The following is a 26,170-nucleotide window of genomic DNA, read 5'->3' on the forward strand; positions in this document are numbered from 1 at the left end:
CCTGTTTGGTTCCGTCCTGCGCATCTCAAGTAGGTCAAAGCAAGGTGATCTTTGGAAGAGCGGGTGCTCGGGGCCCGCCACTTGTCGCGCCGTCGGCCCTCGCCCTTTCAGACAGTCCGGGAACTGGTTCCCTCCAGCCGCCCTCACCTGTTCTGCCATCCCCTGGAGGCACAATATAGCCAGAGAGATTAGATGTGAGAGATTAGATTTTTCGGCGTCAAATGTACATCTAGGCAGCAGCCCTAGGACTGGAGCTGGCCGCAGTGGACCTAAGAGTCCGTAGCTGCCCGTCTGCCCTCACCTTTGTAGGAGGGTGGTGCGAGGAGGAAGCGTGGTGATTGTGAGGAAGAGCAGAGGCACGCTGACGAAAAGGGGTGAGAGGATTCAGTAACTTCGAGAAAACAGTTGGAGAGGTCAGAGAAGGCCTAATATTATATCAGTGTTGCTCTGAAAAACTGTTTACTTCTACTTTTCGTCCCCGGGATTTGTTTTGTCTGAGTGCAGCTCTCCTCTCGGCGACACTGAGTCAGCTCTTTGCTGGGCTTGCCCTCTTGGAAAAAGAAAATAACCTTGAGACCAGATAGCAACCTTAATTATCCCCATGCACTCACCCACCTTTCCCCCAGAAGACAAACCTGTTCAGGGGGAGCGTGGGGGTATAGCAGGCTGACAGCAACTTCATGGGACTCTGAAGGGCACACTGGAAAGCTTCCTAGATTGAAGGTGAGGGGATTTTGTGAGGTAAAAGTGTTTAGAGTTTGGCAAAAGCTTCCAGGTTAATGTCCTGTTAGCCTGGCCTGATTTGGTGAGGGCACTTAAGCCATCTACACCTGACCTTGTTTGTATCTGATCCCTCTGCTTAATTAGTAGACATATTTCTAGGAGCTCTTTGTCATCACTCCCCACCATTCTTTATCATTAACTATTTCGTATATGCTTATGGGAGCAGGAAAAATGTTGGGGCCCTTTATCTGCAATAGAAGCTTTACAACTTTTTATTCTAAAATATTGAGGCAAGGAGATTTTTGTTTAGTTTTGTTTCCAATTCAATTGTGGAAGGAAACAGCATCTAAGATATCTATAATTCTTATACCCTTCTCAAGGAGAAAAAGACTGACATTTGCCACTGACCTCTTGTTTTTGTCTCCTGATAATAATTGACAGCAGTGTTCACTTTTATTGCAAATGAAACTATTCAAGTACATACCTTTTACATTCCTTTAATACCATAGACTTCATCTTTCCAGAGAGAGAGTATGAACTGCCCACTTCAGGTAGGCACATGACTTTGTGGCCTGCTGGACACATGGTCCCACTCGCTGTACTCTAAATAGTGCCTCTGTGACCTGAAACAGTCACCACTTTCTTAAAGCTACAGTGTGATCAGTCAATGCATTTTTGCCTTGTATGGAATTTCACATTTGCATATTACCTTCTCTATGAATAATGAAAATTTCTGCATTCCATTTGTCTTCCAGGCAACTCCAGATTTAAGCCTATCTTTCCAATTACTATATAATCCAGATGAAAATTTAACAATGGAACATCGTGGACAATTTCAACCCGGTAAAGTAACAAATTATAAGATTTCACTCAATATTTTAATTACACAAGATATATTTGGACAGTGTTTAATAAAAATAAAAACTATCAACTTCTATTTTATGTCAGGCACTGAGAAAGATAAATTAGGGATTGATGCCAACCTGCAATCTGCCTGTTTTCCTCTCTGATCCTGCTTTAAATGTTGTCCCAGTCCTAAACTCTGGCTTGTGTTTTATTCTTTATGTATTAGTTTGCTAGGGCTGCTGTAATAAAGTACCACAAACTGAGTGGCTTAAACAACAGAAATTTATGGTCTCACAGTTTGTACTTCTAAAATCAAGACGTCTGTAGGGTCCTGATTCCCCTGTAGGCACTTGAGAAGGATCTGTTCCAAGCCTTTCTCCTGGCTTCTGGTAGTTCCTTGGTTTGTGGCACCGTAGCTCCAGTCTTTGCATGGCATTTTCCCTATATGCCTGTCTGTGTGTCCAAATGTTCCCTTTTTATAAGGACACCAGTCGTACTGGGTTCGAGGCCTACCCTAACCCAGTATGACCTCATCTTAACAAAATCTCCATTTCCAAATAAGGTCACATTTTGAGGTACTGAGGGTTAGGACTTTAACATGAATTTTGGAGGGGACATAATTCAACTCATACCCACTTTAGTTCAGTGTTTCTCCAAGTTTGGTCCGTGGACCACATTTATCAAAATAACGTGGATGTTCTTATTAGAAATGAAGGTTCCCAGGCTTCACCCTAAACAAGTGATTCTCAAAGGAGGGGAGTGATTTTTTTGGCCCCCAGGGGACATTTGGCAATGTCTGGAAACAGGACTGGGGAGAGGTGCTACTGGTGTTGCTGCTAAACACCCTACAATGCATAGGACAGTCCTCCACAACAAGAAAATGATCCCACCTCCAATGTCAACAGGGCCAAGATTAAGAAACTGTACCCTAGGGCTTCCCTGGTGACGCAGTGGTTGAGAGTCCGCCTGCCGATGCAGGGGACGCGGGTTCGTGCCCTGGTCCGGGAAGATCCCACATGCCGCAGAGCAGCTAGGCCCATGAACCATGGCCGCTGAGCCTGCGCGTCCGGAGCCTGTGCTCCGCAACGGGAGAGGCCACAATAGTGAGAGGCCCGCGTACTGCAAAAGAAAAAAAAAAAGAAACTGTAACCTAGAACTGCTAAATCAGAATCTCTGGGGCCTTGAAACGTACATTTTGACAAGCATCTCAACTACTTTTACCCACACTAAAGTTTGCGAAACACTGCACATACAAAAACCTTTTCTAGGCATATGTGCATGCTCCATTTTGTTCCAGATATTAGTTACCCCTCTTATTTATTAGCCATGCTAATTATGATAAGATAATCTAATTAAGTATTACAATTTAGCAATTCACACAATTTATATGTCTTTCTGTACTGGAAACTTGTTTCTATTTTAAAATTTCTATACCATATTACGTTATTTTGGGTCAACTGTCTACATCCTCTGGATGCCCTTTGGTGAAAATTGTTGCCAATCTCTGGCTTTGGCAAAGCAATGCTGCACCTCCTCCAGTCCACTAGTTTCTCCTGTACTCAGAGTGCCTGCCTTGTCTGTTTCATATATTTCTCTCATCCCTTGCAGTCATGCTGCTCTTCTCTCAATTTCTTTCTCTTCTTTACTTCTGGCATTTGAAAATATTTTTAGGGTACATTAGTGGTGCCTTAAAAGCAGAAACAAGAAAATGGTAGAGTCATAAAAGACACAAGAAGCACAGGGAAAAAAATCTTAAAACTTCCATTAAAATAGGTCATTGGACACTGTTATATATTTCAATGTATGACAAACTGAGAACTTGATGCCTCTCTAAAAAATTGTTTTAAATATTCCCTTTTAGAGAGAATCTTCCATTTTCCTGATAAAACTTCCATAGAGAACAGGCAAGCTGTAAGAAATATATATATATATATATATATATATATTTATTTATTTAATCCAGAGATTATAAAATCAGATTATTTTGGTCCTGCATTATCCTTACTGGCTATTACATTATCCAAGCTGACTATTTTACTTTTGCTAGTTTTCTAAAGTCATCACTGCTAAAATTTTGAGAACAACTCTAGCCTCCTGTTCCAACAACCAGAATCCCCTAATAGTTTCTTTCTCTTTCAACAATTTCTTAGGAATTAAAACTTCTCATGTCATTCAAACATACTTTCTGTGACGTTATATGACCTTTAAGCCAGCTGCCTCTTTGTGGCCATCAATCATATATATATTCAGCTCTTGAATTCGAAAATGCAACCTAACCTTTCCAAAAGCCTTCATCCAAAAAGCCTTTTCTGCTTTTTTTTTTAATCGATTGCTGAGAATAAGCAAGGCATGGAATAAGCAGCCTTTATACTAAGCTGAGTTTTTAATATAAATATTAAAATCAAACGTATAAACAAAAGTGTGGTAACATATAGCACAGTCTGTATAGTTCGATCCAGAAAGAGATCTTTTGTGGCATTTGCATCCAAAATTTGATACCTGATGGAGGAAAGTTACACAATACAGTTCAGCCGGACTAGCCAGCCAACTGTTGCTAGTGTAAACTGATCACTTAACATATGAAGTCAAGAGACTACTTCAAAAAAATCAGAAAGGATAAAGCAGTGGGGTTGTAACATCAGTTCTCCCTTCTTCTATAATGCTTTCTACTGTCTGAAGGAGACCAGAGTGAAGTACAATGAGAAAATGATGAAATTTTACAAGATTCTTGTGAACTGGGCTTTCGAAACTACTGAAGATGGAAAGTCATAAAATTGTTATCTAAGAATTCCTACCCTGGGCCTCCCTGGTGGCGCAGTGGTTGAGAGTCCGCCTGCCGATGCAGGGGATACGGGTTCGTGCCCCGGTCTGGGAGGATCCCATATGCCGCGGAGCGGCTGGGCCCGTGAGCCATGGCCGCTGGGCCTGCGCATCCGGAGCCTGTGCTCCGCAACGGGAGAGGCCACAAGAGTGAGAGGCCCGCATACCGCAAAAAGAAAAAAAAAAAAAAAAAAAAGAATTCCTACCCTGAGAGTAATCCCTCCTGGCCACAGTTCTCCAAAATTGGTACCCTAGGGAACAGAATTATCAAGTGAAATGTTATCTTTCCCAGTCATCTCTAATGTCTTACTAGAGAGAAAAATGTGAAAGAAAAAACTTTGGTGGTGACGTAGTCTACCAGTGCCCTTAGAGGTGACTATGCGTGAGATACCCTTCCTCTCAGTACCCACCAATCCTTCAAGACCCAGTCAGCACTTTGCCACTTCTAAGAAGTGGGCTCAGATAAATGGAAAGAGTGCTGCACTTGGAGGTCTAGGTCCAAATCTTGGCTTTGTTACTTAACTATTTAAGGAAAATCTCTTGTCTTCTTGGTGACTCTGTTTTCTACTGTTCAAAATGGGAACAATAATACTTGCCTCACAGAATTCTATACTTGGCACATGGTGGGCAATGAGTAAATATTTCTTTACTTAAAAGCCTCCTCCAATTACTCCAGCATACATGACTTTTCTCCCATCTCCCTGAACCCTGGCACATCACTTATAAAATTCATTTGTCTCTTAATCTACCTTGGGGTACTTTTATGCTCGCAGGGTTAAGAGATGAGTGGTTTGAAGCATAGCAGCAACCCAGGCTCTTAAGCAGGTTGTTCCTCTGCCCTCAGACACCTTGAAGTGTTGGATGAATGAATGTCTAAACCACATGTGCCTCTCGTGCCTCTTTCTATCAGACTGATGTTTCCAATTAGTGAAGATAAGTGCTAGAGGAAGCTGGAATGCTAGAGGACTAGGGAAATAAGGACGGAAATGGTTATTGAGGCATATCAGGAACCAGAGGGAGTAAAGGCACCTCAAATGGCAGAACAAGGACGTCGGATCTCCTTGGCTGATTTCCTTTCTCTTTCTCAAAGGGGTCTCCAATGTGCTGAAGGGGATGTAGGATTCTCAACTCCATCTTCCCTTCACCTAGGGAAGTGTGTATACAAACATCCTAAATACTGCTTCCTGTGTCTCTTCCAAGTGGAAAAGTGTCATTCTGTAGCTGTTTCTCAGATTTTTTACATAAAATTATTCTTTACCATAACAAAATACATCCTGATTTTTTGCTCCGTATTTCCTAGAAAATTAGGAGAAGCCTATGATCTGAAACACGGTGGGGGTCAAGGTTCTTCCCTGTGTGCATCTATGCCAGGACGCAAGATCTGGCCCTAGCAAATCTCAATGTTCAATTTCCTTTTCAGCCACACTGAACCTCTCCCTTCCTTAATACACCATGCCCTTTGGGTGTACCATGGCACCAACTGAAGCACCCTTTACCTGGTTAACTTCTACTCATCCTCCAAACCTCAGTGTAGAACTGTAGAAAACTCAGTTCTTCCACGCAGCCTTCCTGGATGGGCCTAAGCTGGGCCACTGTCCCTCCTATGAACTCACACAATATCCTGGGACATCTCCCCTCTTTGTAGCGTGAATCACACAGTAATGAAAGTACCACCTGTAGGCACCCCATCTGTATACTATGCTTTGGGAGGACAGATGCCATCCTGTTCATCGTCATATCTTCAGTACCTGCCCTGGGCCAGGCATGTAGAGATCCTCAAAACACATCACTACAGCAAATGAAGAAGGGAAAGGTATGCATTATTGTTGTTGCCTTGAGCTTTGAAGACATGAAAATGTACAAGAAGTGACTTTTGCCTGAATTTTTGTAGTGTGATGATCAATTCGTTTTAGCTTTAAAATTCTAACCTAAAATAATACACGATATTCACAAAGCTTGTAGTCAAGGAAGTACCATGTAGGTACTTCTCTGTCACTTTTCAGAAAAATGCATCAGTGGGGCCACTGCAAGCCTTTGATGTGACTCTGTTTACCTACATGTTATGGCCCACATGTCAACAGTAGTCACCAAACAGCAAGTCAAGCACACAAATTCTTAACAGTTTGAGTCATTTCATTTTCTGGAAGGTAATGTATCCACAATTTTGATATCAGTCGAGGGAGGTCTCATTATTCTAATGTTGCACATACGAGAAGCCTCTCCTACTCTGCAGAGCCTGTTTCTGGGTTTCTTAAGCTCCTCCATTATATCACACCCTTCTTGCATGTCTTCTCCAGATTTTAACAGCCACAGTGCCAAGCATGATGCCGGGCACATAGCAGATGCTTGAGGGAATTACGGAATAGCAATTTTGACTGTTATAGGGGCATATAGTCACTTCTGATGTTATTTTATTCACTTCTTACAACAGCCTCAAGAAGACATATTAGCATTCTTATGGGTAAGGAAATGGGAATTTAGAGATGTTGGGATGCTTGCCTGAAGTCATGTTACTTGAATGTTGGTGCCAGGAGTTCAATCCAGGAGGGTCTGATCTGAAGCCTACCCCTGCTCTACCACCACCCCCTGCCTTTCAGTACATGTTTACTAAATTGATTTATGACTAATTTCCATAGGAGACAAATGAATCAGCTAGCACAACTAATTCATCTAGGGGAAGGGTCAACAGAGAGGATATTGATAGGTTATATAACTGAAATTTGTCTTTGGTGCTAGTGGAATTAGCCACGAAGAATAATCAGAAGCACAATGTAACCAGTACCTAGAGCTGCAGACACACCAATTTGGCAGGCAGACCTAAGAAATGGAGTAACCCTTCTTGATAAACAGCATTAACCTAACTCCGTGAACAGGTCTCTAAGAGAAACAAGGAGAGGCAAACATGGCTGGTTGCCTATGTTGTCCATCCATTCTCCTTTTCCTCCTTAGAAACATGGTGCTAAAGGCCACAGTTCCTAGTCTCCCTTGCAGCTAGTTATGGTAAACTGAAATGTGAGGACTTCATAAAAGTGCTCTTCCAAGGAAAAAGGAGTACCTTTCTGCCTTTCCTTTTCCTGCTGACTGGGATGCAGATGTGATGGGTTGAAGTCAAGTAGCCATTTTGGAAAAGTCGAGGATGGCCAGAGCAGTGTGCTGTAGGAAGAGCCTAGCTTCTGATGATGACCTTTGAGCTGCCATCCTGCTCTGGTCTGCCAAACTCTAGAAATACTCTGTGTGAAAGAATAACAAACTTCCATCTTGTTTAAGCCAAAAGTGGAAGTGGAAATAGCCAGTTTAGTGATTTCCATTATTTGCAACAGTGTCCCTCCTGCGTGTTATTCTGTTTCTGTCCAATTTATTTCATTTTACAATACTGCAGATGTTTATATTTCCTGGAACCTACGCTGCACATTTGAAACTAGCAAGCAGCAAACATCATTTCTATGTCATAGACTGTTTGGTTACTGATCCTATCTAACAAGTTCACAGTAAGTCCTTTGTAGGTGACTTTGATGAAAGGTCAGGAGGCCACATGTAAACTCTACAAATAACCTCAAGTTTTGAATTATGCAATTTAGAAGTTTAGGCCCTACCTCAGCTTTCTCTTATCTGACCACTGATCTAATGCCGCATCATTTTTATTCTGCCAAATGGCATATTAGCCTACTTGATGTTTAACTGCAAATGTTTACTGAGTTTACACATAATAAAGTGTAAAACATGTGCTGTATACAGTGAGTTCACAGATGGATTGTAAATGTTTTGATTCTTTAATAATCAGTTTACTGAATGGGGGTAAACTCTGTGGGGTTATAAATAGGGAATGGGTTTATTTTTCTCTAACCTTCAAATATGGATTCTCTCATTATAGGTAACCCTTCAGATAGATCCTATAGTTTTTTAGTCACTTTTTAGTATTTAAGGCTTACTTTCAGGTATTAAAGACAAATACATTTCAGTCTAAATCAAAACCTTACACTGAATTCTCTAATCCAATTACATCTAATCTCACATGTAGTTCAGAGTTTCCCCTGGCCTTCCCCACCCCCAGCCCAGGCCTGATCCAAGGCTCAGGCGCCCACAGTGGGCGTGAGGAGGGGGTGTGATCTTTTTCTCACTCTGCCTTTACTCTCTACCCATTGCATAGAGAGTAATCTCTGCCCATTCTAATCTCTGCCCTGTTTTCCTGTCGTGTGCCCTCTTGCTCAATTCTCTCCAGTCCCATTGGCCTCCTTTGCATCCCAGAACATGTTAAACATGTTTCTGCCAAGGGCCCTTGAGTTTCCTATTTCTCTTCTCTCTTCCCCCAGCCATCTGCATGGCTTGCTCCCTCACTTTTAAGCCTCTGCTCAAATGTCCCCTTATCAGTGAGGCTTCCCTGACTACCCTATCTCGAGTGACACACACCCACACCCATCACTTCCTTACTCTGCTTTATGTTTCTCATCTCACCATCTGATAAATTACACTTCTGCTGGGAAGCAGGTGCGTATCTCCCCTCCTGCTGTCTTTATGAGGCAGGTCAGGAGGTAGCGTAGCTTCCTGTCTTTGTGAGAAGAAGTGGAAGAAAAGCCAAAACGCTCTCTGCTCCTTTGAATTCCTGTTCTCCTTGACTTTCTTCAACCAACTTTCACAATTCGGTCTTGTGGTATAGAAGCTGGAAGTGAGAGTTTCATAGATACTGGACTGATGTGTCTTCTTTTACTAAGTCTGCCATGGATGTGTCAGGCACTCTCTTTAGAACATGGGGGCAATTGTCTCTTATTATTCTCAGCTTTGGGACTTCAGCTCAGATATAGAGATGAAAAGTAAAACTTCATTCAACATGCTGTTAACTAAGAACATTCTCACAGTCTAGTGTGTTCTAATTGACACAAAGAGAACATTTGAACTTGAGGTAACCGTTGTGATATGAGCAAGAGGCTCCATGGATTCAGGATGTCCAATTTTTAGGAAATAGGAACCTAGGCATTTACACAGTTCAAAAGCAATTAAAACTGGTTATGCAGTGATACTGCCACTAGATCCAGCCATGCTAAAGTCAATGCCTGGACTTTTTATATGAATCAATTAATTTCTCTTTTTTTCTTAAGCCAGGTGACTTGGCTTTTCATCACTTGCCACCCAACAGTCCTGGCTGTCCCCATGCCATTTCTTTACTTAAACTGCTGCCTGTGTATTGTCATCAGAGTTGCTACATTCCTGGCATATTTTCTCAAGTTGGACTTTTCCCAGGGAGTGCTGATAATTGAAAGGATTTATTAATGTCCCACTCTCGAATTCTTCTGGCCACAGAGCACAATAGAAGAAATATTGTTAGTAATTGTTTTGACAAATTCAGTAATGCTATGTTTGGATGCATAGTTGTGTTTGCAGCTCTGAATTATATTGCCCTACATATGGCTGAAGAAAATATTTTCTTATTTATTTTCCATAATAATCCAACAAAGTAGGCTCATATTCTTGGTAATCATCATTTGCATTAGTTAGTCTTTAGATAAAGCATACAAATATCTTTAGGTTATTAATCTTTTATATTCAAATATGAGTTATATACCTAACTCCAAAGGTACTATAATCCTTTAAGGAACTTAAAGTCCTTTAACATTCATTTATTCTCCCTAGTGCCTGAGACATATTCCTCTAATAAAGAGATTTATAAAGTAATATATAACCCAGTCAATGTGGTTTACATCTTTGAGAATTTTTAGCAATGTTACTGTTGGGAGAATTTATTTTCTGGAAGAAATCGGAAATTATTGCTAATTTCAGATTTTAGCCATAATTCAGAGTGTGATAAAAACCAGGGTGTGATTTTATACACCCACCAAAGTTCTAACTTTAATTTCCTGTTTTTACTCTGAAAAGAAAATGTTTATGGGAAGAAGTACCAAAAATTGAGAGGAAATTTGAAATCAAATTCATTATAGATTCACCCCAAAGAAAGAACTTTGAGCCCCAGATAACATAAAATACTACACGGGGTCTAGTTTTGGATTCCTCCTTCTGATAGGGATGTGGAGATAACAGAGAGGTTCCTAAGAAAAACAGGAAAAGATTGTGGGGTAGGATTGGTAAAGTAAGATCCAGTGGTTCTTTACTGAAAAAGAAAAGCTGATCTCAAATTCTTATGTCTGCTTGTTTATAAATTAATTCATTAAACAAGTGTTTATTACATGTTTACTGTATACCAGGCGCTATGGTGAGTTTTCATCCTGTAGAGTTGGAGACAGACAATGAAATAAGTGACTATAATCACTGTAATAACGCTGAGGGAGTGAGGGAGGTTCCAGGCCCTATGGGAGTCTGGAAGAAGAGCAGGTGAGCCTGTGAAGGCAGCAACCAGAGAAACCTCATGAGGTGCGGTTTGACCTGAGACTTGAAGGATGGGTATGAGTTTTGCTGGTGGATAGGGAAGGACATTTTAAAAAGCATATGCAAAATAAAAAGTGTGTCTGAGGATTCCCGGGTAGATTATGATAGGGAGGGAGTAAGACGGGAGAAGACTGGACAACGAAATGAAGGTGGGAAGAGAAGCAGTTACCTTACTCCTTATTCTTTAGAGTTTGGAATTGTCTTAAAGGCAATGGGGAGTGGCCGAAGGATATTAATCTAGGGAGGAACATTATCATATTTGCATTAAAAAAAGCTTTGTGGAGTGTTTTCACAAGGAAAAAGCTAATGAGTTCCCCATATCCACAAGAGAGAATAAGAAGGAAAAAGATGAGATAAAAGGATTGAATCATTGCAAGAGAGAGTTCGATAAGACAAAGAACTTGACCCTGTGGTCAGGACAGAGGTTGTGAAGACCTGAAGATGTTTTATAAAGGATGGTCATCTTTCACATTTTAAAATATGTGTCTGGTTTGAGGCAAGAGGTTCCATCTGCTGAGATTTCCTAAAGTATGTTCTTTAGAAGAGTTGTTAATAGATGTTCCTTGAACAGAAAACAAAATTTTACTGCTCTCCAAAAGTTTGGCTTGGGCGCGCTGGAGAGGCCTATCTATTTGCTGTAGGACTTTTTACAGCCTTTAACATGCTAATGTGCCTTGTGAATCTTTGAGTGGGACATTGGATTCAGGGTTTCCAAACTTAATTTATCACAGGACCCCTATGGTCTTCTGTTCTAAAGAGAACACTTGGTAAAATAATGAACCAGATATATTTGATTCTTTTACCAACTCTAAGATTTTTCCCTTAGGTTCTGAAATCCTAAAAAGTATTTAAGACTTGGAATTACTTTTCCAGAGTGTTAATCCATTACAAGTCCATGATCTTACAGTTCTCAGACAAGTCTGTCAAAATTTAATAAAAACTAGGCAATGACTACTTTTTAGATCCCTTATTTTTAGGATATAATTGGATAAAATATGAACATATATGCTGGCCTTAAACTCAAATCAAACTAGAATCCTAAGGGTCAACTTTTTTTTTTTTTTTTTTTTTTGACTGCGCAGAATGCGGGATCTTAGTTCTCCGACCAGGAATCGAACCTGTGCCCCCTGCAGTAGAAGCACAGAGTCTTAACCACTGGACCGCCAGTTTGGCCCCTCCTAAGGGCCAACTTAGTAGACAATTCAGGAAACCAAAGGTATACTCATTTCAAAAAATTAAAAGACAACAGGGAATAGATAAGCTGTCCCTCATCCCTCCACATAAAGATATTTCCTGACAGCAATTCAAAACTCAGAGAGGGAATTAGAATTCTAATGCGTAGTTTTAACAGAGAGATGGAATTTTGGAGTCATCTAAAGAACATCACCTTTGGGAATGTGACATTAGGTTGCCGGGCATAAGACTTGGGACGTTCAAAAAAACCTCTCAAAAATAGATTTTCTAGTGATTTAATCTAACCCTCGAATTGCAAATAGACTTCAATTTAGATGTCAATTCCAATTAGTCGGCAGTGTTGCTTGAAGTATTAGGTTGTGAAGAGTTGAGAGTCTCCATCCACTTTTGAAGTCATACTTGGAGGTATGTTAGGTCATAAAGTGTGCTGGTAAGCTGGATTGGATGAGAAACAACTATTTGAGAAATATAGGCTATTTAAAAATGATTCAGAAGATCTTACCATTCACTCTTAAGATGATTCCTAATTATTTGTTTTTGTTTTGCTCTTTTGAGATATTGTTTAATTATTTTTTCTCTCACTATCACTTGTATGTAGGAAAACGATTCATTTTTATAAAAGATATTTTTTAACCAGCAAAAAAAAAAAAAAAAAAAAAAGATCTTGTCAGGTCATTCAATGTATGTAACCCCAGAGGTCTGGAAGAAGCTGGTGTCCAAGAGAACCATATTACATTGATGGAGGTTAAAAATGTGAACTTGGCAGAAATGTGATACAACAATGGACCCCATAGAAAGGGGTCCTTGACAAGGAAGTTTACAAATCTCTTTTACCGCATGATGTGCAAGTCTTCAAATTTAATCTAGTGTCTATATGCAAATTTCTGTTGGAGGCTGTATGGTTGGTCTTTTCTGTGAGTACATCGAGTTTGTGTTCATTATTCTGTTTTGCCAAGCAGGACTGTAAATCCTTAATGAAATTCTCAATATAAAGAGTTAAGGATTTTCTTTCCTTTAGCAAATGGGGCCTCTGTTACCCACAGGTATCCCACAGTCCCTGCAATGGGTGACACTGTCAAAGGGAAGGATATTTCACTGGGAATAAAGAAGGAAAACAGTAGTATGTCCTTGTTGATCACACAGTCCAGACATATCCTGACCACCATCTCCTGCAGGGGCAGGGGGCTTGCCCTGTTGGCAGACAAGCTGCTACTCAAGTGGAGTGATGCACCTGGTGAGTCAGGACCCCTTACAACTTCACACCCAGCTTCCTGCCCAAATCGGAGCCAATTCTGTTTCTTAGCCAAATGACATAAAAAACAACTTGAGGAAAATATAAAGAAAGTTATGCCCTTTTGAGACAGTTTATTTCCAGTAGTGTCTAGCCTGTCGCTAAAATTCTGGACTTGAAATTAGGAGAGCTGAGTACAGACTAGGCAAAGACAGAAATGGAAAGTTCTCTGTGCCTTTCCCAGCTTGAACACGCACTACTTCAGAAACTTTGACAATTCACCTTCCCTGGGTCTCAGTGTCCTCATACTTTTCTTTTTTTTTTTTTAATCTTTAATTTTATTTATTTTATTTTTATTTTTGGCTGCGTTGGGTCTTCGTTTCTATGCGAGGGCTTTCTCTAGTTGTGGCAAGCGGGGGCCACTCTTTTTTATTTTCTGCTGTGGAGCACAGGCTCCGGACACGCAGGCTCAGTGGCCATGGCTCACGGGCCCAGCTGCTCCGCGGCACGTGGGATCTTCCCGGACCGGGGCACGAACCCGTGTCCCCTGCATCGGCAGGCGGACTCTCAACCACTGCGCCACCAGGGAAGCCCAAGGGGGCCACTCTTCATTGCAGTACGCGGGCCTCTCACTATTGCGGCCTCTCTTGTTGCGGAGCACAGGCTCCAGACGCTCAGGCTCACCAGTTGTGGCTCACGGGCCTGGTTGCTCTGCGGCATGTGGGATCTTCCCAGACCAGGGCTCAAACCTGTGTCCCCTGCATTGGCAGGCAGATTCTCAACCACTGCGCCATCAGGGAAGCCCAGTGTCCTCATATTTTTAATTGGGATGAGAGGAAGGCTGGAGGTGGCGACAGTGAAGAAAGGGATTTCATATTTCATAAATTCTAGATAATTTATCTAAAGAATTCCCTGCTTTCCCCAGACAACACCCAATGGGCTCATGAGACCAGCAATGAGATGATCATCCCACAAACTGGAAGAAATAGAGAGATCCCCCCCCCCACCGAATCCCCTCGCAACTGCTGCAGGAAGTCCCCAAGGTTTGTCAAACAAGTGATTTGGAATTTCTGTGGTCTCTCTGGCTGCCTTGTAGTTTCAGATATAGCCAGTGCCCTGAGACTCCTGAGATGCACACCGTCATGAGCGTAGTACCTCACTCCTCACTGTGTCATAGTCCACCTTACAGTGGACTATGAGGTCTGGGTAATGTGGCCCCAGGTTATTGTTTCCCGGTACTACTGCAGGTGTCCTTTCCCGAGGATGGACAAAAGCTTCTGAGGATCAGGCTGGGAACAATCCAACTGCATTCAAAATCACCTTTTCTGTCAGAAGACCTGTTTCTAAGCATGGGTATAGACTGGCATAGAACTTCTTTCCTTAAGTTCCTTGGACCACTGGCCTTCAAACTTTCTGCTCTCAAAAGCTTTAAAAGACTTTTTGTAAAACTCTGTATCTCTTTATGCATTATCAAGTCAACATCTGAACATGTTGTACAAAGAATCTATTTTATAACATCTTCATTCTTTAAATACTTTTCCTCAAAATCCTGGAGTTGCAGGTTTGCCTCACTCAGGTCAGACGTTATTCATTGTAAAATGAGAGAGCAAACTATCTGGCCAAAGTAGAATGATTCTTTTTTTGGTCAGGAGAAGGCTGACTTCATTTTTATCTTTTTTATTGCAAGTAAGTGTGGTTAAATGCATGTCTGTGCAGTGTTACTCCTTAATTCAAGTTGAGATTAAGCTGAGAGAGAGAAGGCTTGGAGCTTTCTGGTGTCTTTCTTTGCTTTGCTCTCTCTCTCCAGAAATCTCCTCAGGAAATCTCCATTCCCTCATGGTCCCTGGGTTTGTGGCCTGGAGTTGTTTACCCCTGGAGCAAACACACAAAGGTTATTTGCCCAGTGGGGCTTTGCTTTCACTTTCTTTTGTAAAGTGGTGGCAGGGCCTCTGGTTGGGAAAGGGGATGTGGAAAAAGGGAAACACGGGCCATGCCACCGCAGTGTTCTCTTCAGTAAGCCAATGTTATGAGAGGACACGTGGGAGTTCAGGATTTGAACACGGATTCTGTTCAAACAGTCCCTGCCTGTGAAACCCTCCAAAGTATGTGTGTGTGTGTGTGTGTGTGTGTGTGTGTCTATGTGTCCACACATACCCCAGTTAAGTTATGGGCACCCCAGTTTGAAGACCACTGTCTTACACCCCCTTATTCACCCCAGCTGGTAGGTTTGATTGCTCTTTTTAACTTAGGCCTGGAAATTTGAATATTGAATATTTGCAATGTACCAGTCAACTTAGCTACCTAAGTTTATCTTCCTGAAGATCTTGTTACAGATAATTAACTGTGCCATCCAAAGTCACTGTAGCAAAAGACTCAGGAACCAGAGTGAAGTTCTCTTAGTGTTTTTTTTTTTTGTCCCCCCTACCACAAAGGCATTCTTAGTTGTACAAGACTTGGTCAGCTGAGTATGTGAATTAAGGGAAGGATTAAAAAGGAAACCTCAGCCTTTATAAACTATTTCTGATTATTTTCCTCATCTTCCGTCCACCCCACATAGTATCTCATCACTTTGGCCTGCCTGCAGCAAGAATCCTGAACCCTTCATGTTTCCTCTTAGTACCTTTCCATTCACCAATCCTCCCCTGCTCTCTACTCCCACCCCCTTCTCTGCTCCTTGGCTATTCCTTGTGTTGGGAGCCCATGTCTCTTCCCTACTAAAAAAAACCCCATTGTAGTAGCCCACCTTGAATAAAGTCTTCCTTACTGTCTTTAACAAGTATCATGAATAATTTTTTCTTTAACATTCCAGTAGGGCTTTAGATAATCTTGTGAAGCAGTTTGATTTACTTAGAGAAATCTTCATAATATTATATTAATTAGATATAACTCATAAAACAGTGACTTGTTAATTCATAGAACAATTTTCTAATGTCTTTTTGAAATTTACTACGTAGTAGAATAAAAGATTCGACAGCTCTTAAATAGCTTTTATTGAAAAAAAGATCAATTGTATCCGAATTACTCCTAAATATTATAAAAATCATTTCCCTTTAAAAATAGCTGGCCAAGAATCCAGAAAAACTCTTCATTTTAGAGACTCTCCCTACCTTTTGCTTTTCTTTTCTCTTATATCAGTCATTTTATTTGTTTATCGTGGACAGTAAGAAATCAGTTTTTACTTTGAAATGAAAGACACTCACTTTTGTCTTTAAATTTTTTAAACTATATTGCTTATTTTTTTGGTAATGTCTTAGGCTAACTTGGCAATTTCTAGAGTTTTATTAATGAAAAATTTTTTCATTTTCAAAATTAATTAAAATTTTTTTATTAATGAAAAATTATTAGATTTACTGCCTCTATCCTGTTGGGTATAAAAGGAATAGTATCTAATTATACTCTAATTTCCCACTTTTTTTTTTTACTTTTAATTGTTTATTTTTTCCACTCAAAAACTGAGATATAACTCACATAGGCTTAACCCTTTTAAAGTGTACAATTCAGTAGTTTTTAATATACTAACTTTCTTTTTAGATAGCATCTAGGGTCACCTTTTTTTTTTTTTTTTTTTTTTGGCGGTATGCGGACCTCTCACTGTTGTGGCCTCTCCCATTGTGGAGCACAGGCTCCGGACGCACAGGCTCAGCAGCCATGGCTCATGGGCCCAGCCGCTCCGCGGCACGTGGGATCCTCCTGGACCGGGGCATGAACCCGTGTCCCCTGCATCGGCAGGCGGACTCCCAATCACTGCGCCACCAGGGAAGCCCAGGGTCACCTTTTTAAAGGGCAGATTTCTACACTGCAGTTCTTCCAGTTTACAAATGAATGGCTTTTCTGTTCTTGAAGCACAGAGCCCAGCACAGTGCCTGGCAATTTATTGGTCCTCAACAGACATTTATTGAGTGAATGAAAGAACTGAAATGTCTGCCTTTGGTTACTGAACTGCTCTTGAACAAGCTTAGAAATGAAAAGCTTTGAAGGATTTCAGCATCCCCTTGAACATAATGATTGGCTGCTGTGGATTCTTCATCTTGCCCCCTTTTTGCGAACCACACTGGCAAACAGAACACAGACTAAGATTACTACCCTCACTCAAGTTACATTCAAATCTGGGTGTTGAAAATGTCACTCATGTTTCTGTAGTCATATTTCTATTATACATCTCTTTACAGGCTTTAAAGAATTTATTTGCCATTAAAGATATATCTGATCCTGGAACTTGAACCTGAAGAAAAACCAAGCAACTTTCAGTGTAGGGTCTACCAATCCACTTTGAGAATGTGTATGTGCATATACAGTTGCTTGCTTCTTTCTCTCCCGGGAGCCCTCTTGAGTCAGAGCCCTGGGACAATGGGGTCTTCAGTGTTTGCTGAAGATAGATCAAGGCCTATGGAATTCAGTTTATAGTGTATAATGCATGAGGAATACAGCTGCCCTGAAAGAAGAAAATATTTCGTATTTTGAAATAGTTTTGATATGTTGGATTGATTGATTGATTGATTGATTGATTGATTTATGGCTGCATTGGGTCTTTGCTGCTGCACACGGGCTTTCTCTAGTTGCGGCGAGCTGGGGCTACTCTTCATTGTGGTGCACGGGCTTCTCATTGCAGTGGCTTCTCTTGTTGCGGAGCACGGGCTTTAAGCTCGCGGGCTTCAGTAGTTTTGTGGCATGCGGGCTCAGTAGTTGTGGCTCGCGGGCTTAGTTGCTCCACGGCATGTGGGATCTTCCCAGATCAGGGCTCCAACCCGTGTCCCCGGCACTGGCAGGCAGATTCTTTTTTTTTCTTTTTTGCGGTATGCGGGCCTCTCACTGTTGTGGCCTCTCCCGTTGCGGAGCACAGGCTCTGGACGCGCAGGCTCAGCTGCCATGGCTCACGGGCCCAGCCGCTCCGCGGCATGTTGGATCCTCCCGGACCGGGGCATGAACCCATGTCCCCTGCATCGGCAGGCGGACTCTCAACCACTGCGCCACCAGGGAAGCCCCGGCAGGCAGATTCTTAACCACTGTGTCACCACGGAAGTCCCCGTTGGATTTATTTTTTTGTTTGTTTTCATCAGCTTATTTTTAAAGCCAAATCATGAGTCTATATTGAAAATTTGTGTGGTTTAAAAAAACGTTTCCTGAAGGAAAGCTGTATCAACTATCAATAGGGACTTTCAGTTTTCTTATTCATGTCAAGTTCAACACAGTAAACAAGTTCTACTGAAGCAAAGATGCACATAGAACTTTCCTCTTACAGATAAGTTCCTTTAGGACAGCCTAGCAGGGTGTTAGCTCTTCACTCCCTCTCCAGGAGTAAGTGTTCTGTGAGCTACTGCAGCCCCCAGCTGAGCCACAGCAGATGTTGGGGCCCCTCATGAATCAAAGCACGCAGGTATAATCCTGACCCTGAGGGAGCAGTACCTCTATAGGAAATCATTATGCTTCTAATCAATTCAAATTAATTGATTCAATTTTACAGTTTAAAATTCGCATTTATACTAGTCAAGCAAAGGATCCTTTATGAAACACTAATTTTAGGGCTTCCTCACCTCTTGCCTGGATTGTTGTCATTGTGTCCTAACTGGTGTATCTGCCTCTTTTCTCAGGGCAGTTGAATACTGATTAGAATTGCCAGATAAAATACAGAATGCCAAATTAAATGTAAATTCCAGAAAAACAAAAGAAATTGTTAGTATAAATTTGTCCCAAAATATTTAGTATATCTTGCCCCCATATATTACATAGGATGACTGTAATATATGATGGAATGACTTATCATGCAATCTTTAAAAAATTCTTTCCATCTGTCAGTGCTGACCACTTCCAAATCTCAGTACCCAGCCTCATCATGTGCTCTAAACCAGCAGTTCCCAACCTTTTTGGCCCCAGGGACCGGTTTCGTGGAAGGCAGTTTTTCCATGGATGGTGAGTGGGGCATGGTTCAGGCAGTAATGCAAGCGATGGGGAGCGGCAGATGAAGCTTCGCTCGCCCGCTGCTCGCCTCCTGCTGTGCAGCCCGGCTCCTAACAAGCAGGGGACTGGTACCAGTCCGTGGCCCGGGGGTTGGGGACCCCTGCTCTAAACTGAGTATCTTCATTGTGATGGCTTGCAGACAAGTTGAAATCTAAATTCATTATCTTCCCTGTCCATGTTCTCAATTTCAACAGTGTTGCCACCATCCATCCAGTTCCTGAACTGCCCTGGACCATTCCCTTTGCTCCAGTCACACTGGCCTCCTGGTTATTCCTCTAGGTTGGCCAAGTTCCCTCCTACCTCAGGACATTTGCACTTGATAGTTTCTGTACCTGGAACACCTCCCACCTCCAATATTTACATGGCGCTCTCATTTCTACCAGTTTTATCAAATGACACCTTACCAGTGAGACCTTCTCTGATCACCTTATTTAAAATTGCATCCCCAACTCTGACAATCCTTATTTTCTTCTCTGCTTTATATTAATTAATTTTGCTTATTTATATTCCTTATTATCTATCTCTCTCTACTAGGAGGTAAGCTTTTTATGATAGGGATTTTTTTCACTGCTAAATTCCCAGCACCTGCAATAGTGCTTGGTTTGTAGTAGGTGCTCAATAAATTTATTTGCTAAATAAATGAATAAGTCAATATGTACATCTGTATATCCACTTTCAAATCTCATTGTCTTCTTACAGGAGAAGATGCCTGTTCTGTGCATCAATGTACCCACCTTATTGCCTGGCACATAGTAGAGATCCAAAAAGTGATTTTTTAAAATTAAGTTCATTGAAGTTGGGAGTGGTAACAATGGAGAGGGAATAGTGTGTGTCACTTTAAGAATACTTATGTTTTTATTCATCGTGTTTATAACCCTGACATTACTACTCTGTACACAACCCTTAAAAGAGAAAACTACCAGTCATTGTATTCACTTGTTTACTGGGACAAATGTTTGGCTTACACTGTTTGTAAACACTAAAAAATTGGGGGGACATATTATATGCGAGCATTGTGGGAAAAGAATTTTGTTGGTTTCAAAGTAGTGACACTTGCCTGCACACAGTTCCCATTTTTGCTTTAATCATAATCAAATAGAATATAGGTCCACAGTTCTTTATTGAAAACGTTTAGGAAGCTGGGTTCAGGATTCAGACTTTTCACCCCAGATTTTAGAAGGTAGAATGTGCTTCCTTATTCATTACATAGTCAGCAGTCTCGGGCAGACTTGACCAACCATGTCAATACTTCTGCAGAGAGAATTCTGAATAGTCACGCTGGGTAGGATATGGACCATTAACAGCCCACATAGGTTCCATTCAGGTTTTTCCACAAAAATAAGTTTGACGCCAAAAGCATGGGAAAAGTTGGTTTTCAGAGATTTTGAGTTGTTCTCCTCGCCTGGGGGTGTTATTGTGGCTGAGTGGTAACACTCAAGTGCTGCATGACCCAGAAGGCTTTTGACTTCAAGAAAGTTCCTGTTCCTGTTCGGAGTTCCAACCCCAATGATAGAACAAATGATACATGATTCTGATTGAATGACAACTCAGTGCCACCCAATAAATCGATCATTTAATTTTGAATGACTTAATCTATAAATATAAATAATTCAAGCAAATAGATGCAAGAAGGAAAATATACTTTTCTATTCAATATCCCAGAACCATGACTAAAAGAACATGGTCACATCATTAGTTGTGCACAAATCAGGGTTTTCATTTATTGCTTCTAGTTTGAAGTCCTTAAGGCAGAGTTTCTCAAAGTTTAGTGTTTAGACTGTACAGCAGGGGTTGGGAAACTTTTTCCTGCTAAAGGGACAGATAGCAGATATTTTTGACTTTGCACATCGCATGTCTTGTCTGCATGTGAGTGTGTTATTTTCCATACCTCCTCTGCCCCACCACCTCCACTTTCTGCCCAGAGAAAACTGCCTGACCCTGGAATTGTCGACATGTTAGGATAAAGCCATCAAAGAAAAATCTTGTTGGCATTTGGCATTTGGATTTATAAAGTATTTTGTAAGAGTTACCCTTGATCACATAACCACTCTTTTCACTCTAATGGATGACAACCAAATTATTTCTTGCTGTCAGAAAACAGCTTCTCAATGAAAAGGCACTCCTGGGAAGAGGCTCACCTCCAGAAGGAGATGGCCCCGATAAAGACCATGCTGTCAGCGAGGGGCGGGGTGATGTCATAGCCTGCCTCCTGGGTTCTAGATGTCTTCTCTAGGACACTGTTTAGGTATCCCTTATTGGATCCATAGCATCTAACTAAACAAAATTCTGATTTTTCACTTATTCAAAGTTAACTGCCAGCCTGGGATATTTCTGTTAAAGGGTACTTTTAAAAATAGGAGATATTTCCGTTAAATAAATAAAATACTACTTAGAATAGCTAACATTGTGCTATCCACTGTATTAAAGCACTTTACATCAGTTCTTCAGGGTAATCCTCGCCACAACCCTGTGAAACAAGTATTATTAAGAAACCAAGGCTTAGAGCAAATGACTTCTCCAAGGTCACCCAGTTAGTGTCAGAGCTGAGCTTCTAACCCAGATCTTATAGAGTCAACCTTATACATTTAAGTATTATAGAATATGGCCTCATAAATATATATAATTTTTTGCATGAGAAGAAGAAAGGCCTATTGGTTATGCCTTGATTTTTTTTGTAGATGATCTTACCATGAGGAATATTTAAAAACTGGCTTTGTGTATAGTGCAATTGATGCCATTCTTTTTGTCTGAGGAATGATGGATGCCATGACCTTTTCCTTTTGTAGGGATACTGACTCTTTTCTTTGTAGCATAATCTTCTAGCAGGTTGTTGTTGAATTTTTTAAAATGTGGCTTCTAAAAAATTAGCTTGAATTTTTGTCACAAAGATTTTGTTTCTAAGAGAAAGTTAAAACCTTCCTGACATTTTTTCTATCCTAAGCCATTAAGACAGTTTTAATAAGGTTTGAACCTTCTGTAATCATGAAAAGTGGTGAAGAAATAGAAAACCATTAAGTTGTTAATTTAGTACCTATGGTATGACTAATAGTCTTCTCTCAATTAACTTATGATTAAAGGCTTTACATTTCCTTTTTTAAAAATGTATTTATATTACTTATTTTATTTTTGACTGCGTTGGGTTTTTGTTGCTGCACGCAGGCTTTGTCTAGGTGCAGCGAGCGGGGGCTACTCTTTGTTGAGGTGCGTGGGCTTCTCATTGCGATGTCTCCTCTTGTTGCGGAACACAGGCTCTAGGCACTCGGGCTTCAGTAGTTGTGGCTCGCGGGCTCTAGAGTGCAGACTCAGTAGTTGTGGCTCACGGGCTTAGTTGCTTCGCGACATGTGGGATCTTCCCGGACCAGGGCTCAAACCCGTATCCCCTGCATTGGCAGGTGGATTCCTAACCACTGCGTCACCAGGGAAGCCCTGGCTTTACATTTCTTATTCCCTAGGTTTTCTGTATCTAAAGTAGAGAAGCAACAATAATACTAATTATTTTAAGCTCATTGAAATCTTTAAGAGCCTATATTTTATCGTTAGTGCATGGGCTAAAGGCTGTTTTTCTCATTATAGGGTTGAAGACTGACTGACCCTAGAATAGAAAAGTAATAAACATCCCCTTGGAGACTTTCTCCTGAGAGAGGAGGTAAGAAGCTGCCTTGTAAAGGTAATACCCTTTATTTTCTCCAGTAAATACCCTGTTGGAGAAAGTGATGAAAGAGAAGGAAAGAGCAGCTATGCTCCTTTTGCCTTTTGTACCTAATACAAGGGATTCCAGGTATCAGAACCAACAGAAAGTATTTTCCAGACAAGCCTCCTTTTGCAGAGGCAACTATTTTAAGTTCTGCTGTTAATTTCTATTTCTTGATTTATCAGTCTGGGCCATATGTACTGACTTCTTGCTGTAAAGGATGAGAAGAATTCTCATAGAACCTTCTATCTAAATTACTGTCTTTTGTCTCCTGATATTTGTTACCTCTAGCATTATATTCAGTTCTAGAGGTTGCCTGGAATGACTAGACAATATAGATGGCCTCTGTTTTCTGACAGACTTTTAGATATACCTATTGACTCCTTTCCTATGAAAGTTGAGGAAATTAGCACAGGTATTCATTTTCTACTTTTTTCCTCCCAATTTTCCTTAGTTATGTTTTTATTTTTAAATGGCCATGGTTTATAACATGCTTCATTGCCTGGTCACATCCTTATCAGCCCCTGATTGCCCTCAGGATAAAGTCCTTATTCTCTACTATAGTGAATAAAATCCTTAACCACCTGGTCCCATCCTATCTCCTAATCTGCAGTACAGGAGTTCTCACTGTCCTCAAGGTACCATAGCTTTTTTTTTTTGGCAATAGCGGGCCTCTCACTGTTGTGGCCTCTCCCATTGCGGAGCACAGGCTCCGGACGCACAGGCTCAGCGGCCATGGCTCACGGGCCTAGCCGCTCCACGGCATGTGGGATCTTCCCGGACCGGGGCACGAACCCGTGTCCCCTGCATCGGCAGGCGGACTCTCAACCACTGTGCCACCAGGGAAGCTCCAAAAAGTTTTTATATCATCTTTTTAAAAATTTCTATTTTGTTTTATAATGTATAGGATATTTAGCATAGAGGTACATGTAAATAATTTATGAATAAAAGTATAAAGATACAAACATTAGGATTACATTATACAAAAGGTTTTATTGATGGGGTACATAATTTTTTAAAAGTTGGAAACTTCTGGTTAAGATCAATTCAGCTGCTTTGCCTTCTGTGAGCTCCATAAGGGTTTCAAAACATCTTTTGCTGTGGTTCTCAAATTTTAGTGGGCATAGGAATCATTTGGGTTGCTTGTTTTAAAAGCACACTACATGGTTCCAAACCAGATATACTGACTCAGTAGATCTGTGGCAGGATCCAAGAATCTGAATTTTTTACAAACAACCAGGTAATTCTGCTGCAAGTGGTCTCAGGGGAAACACTACCTCACAAGGCTGCAGTAAACTGGAGCATCTCCCCCTTCTCCCACCATCACTTTTCAGATACCTTGATGCAGTTTTGAGAACCAAAGGGATAAAGTTCTCCTAGGTTCTCCTAGCCTATTGGTTATGAGCTTAATGCCTTGAAGAAAAAATATGATGGTAATAATAATATTTTAAAATCAGCTACCATTTATTGAATACCCACTTAGTATAGATTATTTCTAATCATCACAATAATCCTACAGGGTTGCTATCATCAGCCTCATGATAGAAGAGGAAATGGGTCTGAGCAAGGTTAAGTAAGTTACCCAAGATTTTCTATTAATTTTTCTAAAAGCTTTGAGTCTCAGAAGAAGAAACTTTCTTTATAATTTCCCGACAATCCATTGTCCCACTCATGTGTGGGAGAATTAGGTTTATAATCTTGATCTCTTTCTGCATTCAGATTCACATGACTCAAAGGTTGCTAAGAATCATAGTTCTGGTTTCCTTGTTGCCAGCCACTACCTTGTCTTTGTTCACAATGAGCTTGGAAACTCCAGAGATGGCTTATCTATACTCTACTGTAATAATCTACCCACAAACAAAGGTTAATTAAAGATAGATGACTCTTTTAAATACAAATACTCTGAAATATTTATGTAAAATTACCCTTCTCGGGCTTCCCTGGTGGCGCAGTGGTTGAGAGTCCGCCTGCCGATGCAGGGGACGCGGGTTCGTGCCCCGGTCCGGGAAGATCCCGCATGCCGCGGAGCGGCTGGGCCCGTGAGCCATGGCCGCTGAGCCTGCGCGTCCGGAGCCTGTGCTCCACAACGGGAGAGGCCACAGCAGTGAGAGGCCCAGGTACGGCAAAAAAAAAAAAAAAAAAAAAAAAAAAAAAATTACCCTTCTCATGCCCTCAACTGCCATCTTTGAAATGGAAGGTTTGGGCTAAACACGTGCTCAAATCCTTCTATCCCAAATGTTAAAAAAGGATAATTTACCACTGCTTTCAGCAATGTGTAATAGTCATTTATTTAAGACTTCTCCTGGTTTCAGTGCCAGAGCTATCTCCCACCTTCCACATCTTCCAGCATGGACTCATCTGCTTCCCACGTTAAAGCAAGTTAGTCACTCTTGTGAAGTCCACACTACTGCCAACTATAGTGGCTGTTACAGGCACGAAGAAACAAAGCACCTTAGTAGTACCAAGACTGTATAAACTCAAAAACCCATTTCCAAAAGCCACGTTAATTACAGTCCTACTTCCTCTCTTAGACCACTTACTTTGAGAGAAGCTATCTGTCTTGTCATGTCACTCAAGCAGGCCCACAGACAGATTGAAGGCAAAATAGAAGGAACTGAGGCCTCCAGCCAGTTGCCATGTGAATGAGCCATCTTGAGCCAATGGTGCACCATCTTGGAAGTAGACCCTTGAGCCCCAGTCCAGCCTTCAGGTGACTGCAGTCCTGGCAGACACTTTGACTGCAAGCTCATGAGAGACCATAGGAGAAAACCACCCAGCTAAGCCACTTCCAGATTCCTGACCCTCAGAAATTATGTATGATAATAAATATTTGTTTTTTTAAGCTTAAACACACACACACACACACACACACACACACACACACAAACAGCAACAACACTCCTAGGACGCGTCTCTGAAATAGAGTGCCTAAATCACCCCCTTAGAGATTTATCCTGGAAGGGAGTCTGGCCTGAACACCAAAACAATGTTTTATAATTGTGTTTTGTTGATTCCTCTTCCTATATCATCAACCTCCAAATGGTTATCAAGAATTAACATACCCCTCCCTTCTCACTGCATTCCTGGATCTAATCAGGAGGGGAATGGTAAGTGTTGGGCCAGCTGTGGGTCTGGTCATTAACCATAAACTCATCAAGTGTTGGCCTGTCACTCTGACCAGGATCATTCTGACCTTGAACTATTCACCAAGCTTATGCTTAAGTGGGCTTCAGCTACATGCACTCTACCCACAATAAAGACATTGTGACCACTGACCTCCGGGCTGTAGGAGCTTCTTAGAGTCTGCAAGAAACATAGGTTGGCCTTGTGGTCTT

General features: G+C 41.2%; 1 long non-coding RNA gene across 1 annotated transcript; it reads left to right on the top strand.

Annotated features, from left to right (window-relative positions):
* The first annotated feature begins 8 nt into the window (after positions 1-8).
* LOC308610215 lies at positions 9-22,795 on the top strand. Its single transcript, XR_014014454.1, has 3 exons — positions 9-723; positions 1,479-1,566; positions 22,718-22,795. It is a non-coding gene; the product is annotated as an uncharacterized lncRNA (long non-coding RNA).
* The last annotated feature ends 3,375 nt before the right edge of the window (positions 22,796-26,170 follow it).

Source organism: Mesoplodon bidens (genome assembly GCF_964165515.1).
Source record: "Mesoplodon bidens genome assembly, chromosome: 2".
NCBI classification, from domain to species: Eukaryota; Metazoa; Chordata; class Mammalia; order Artiodactyla; family Ziphiidae; genus Mesoplodon; species Mesoplodon bidens.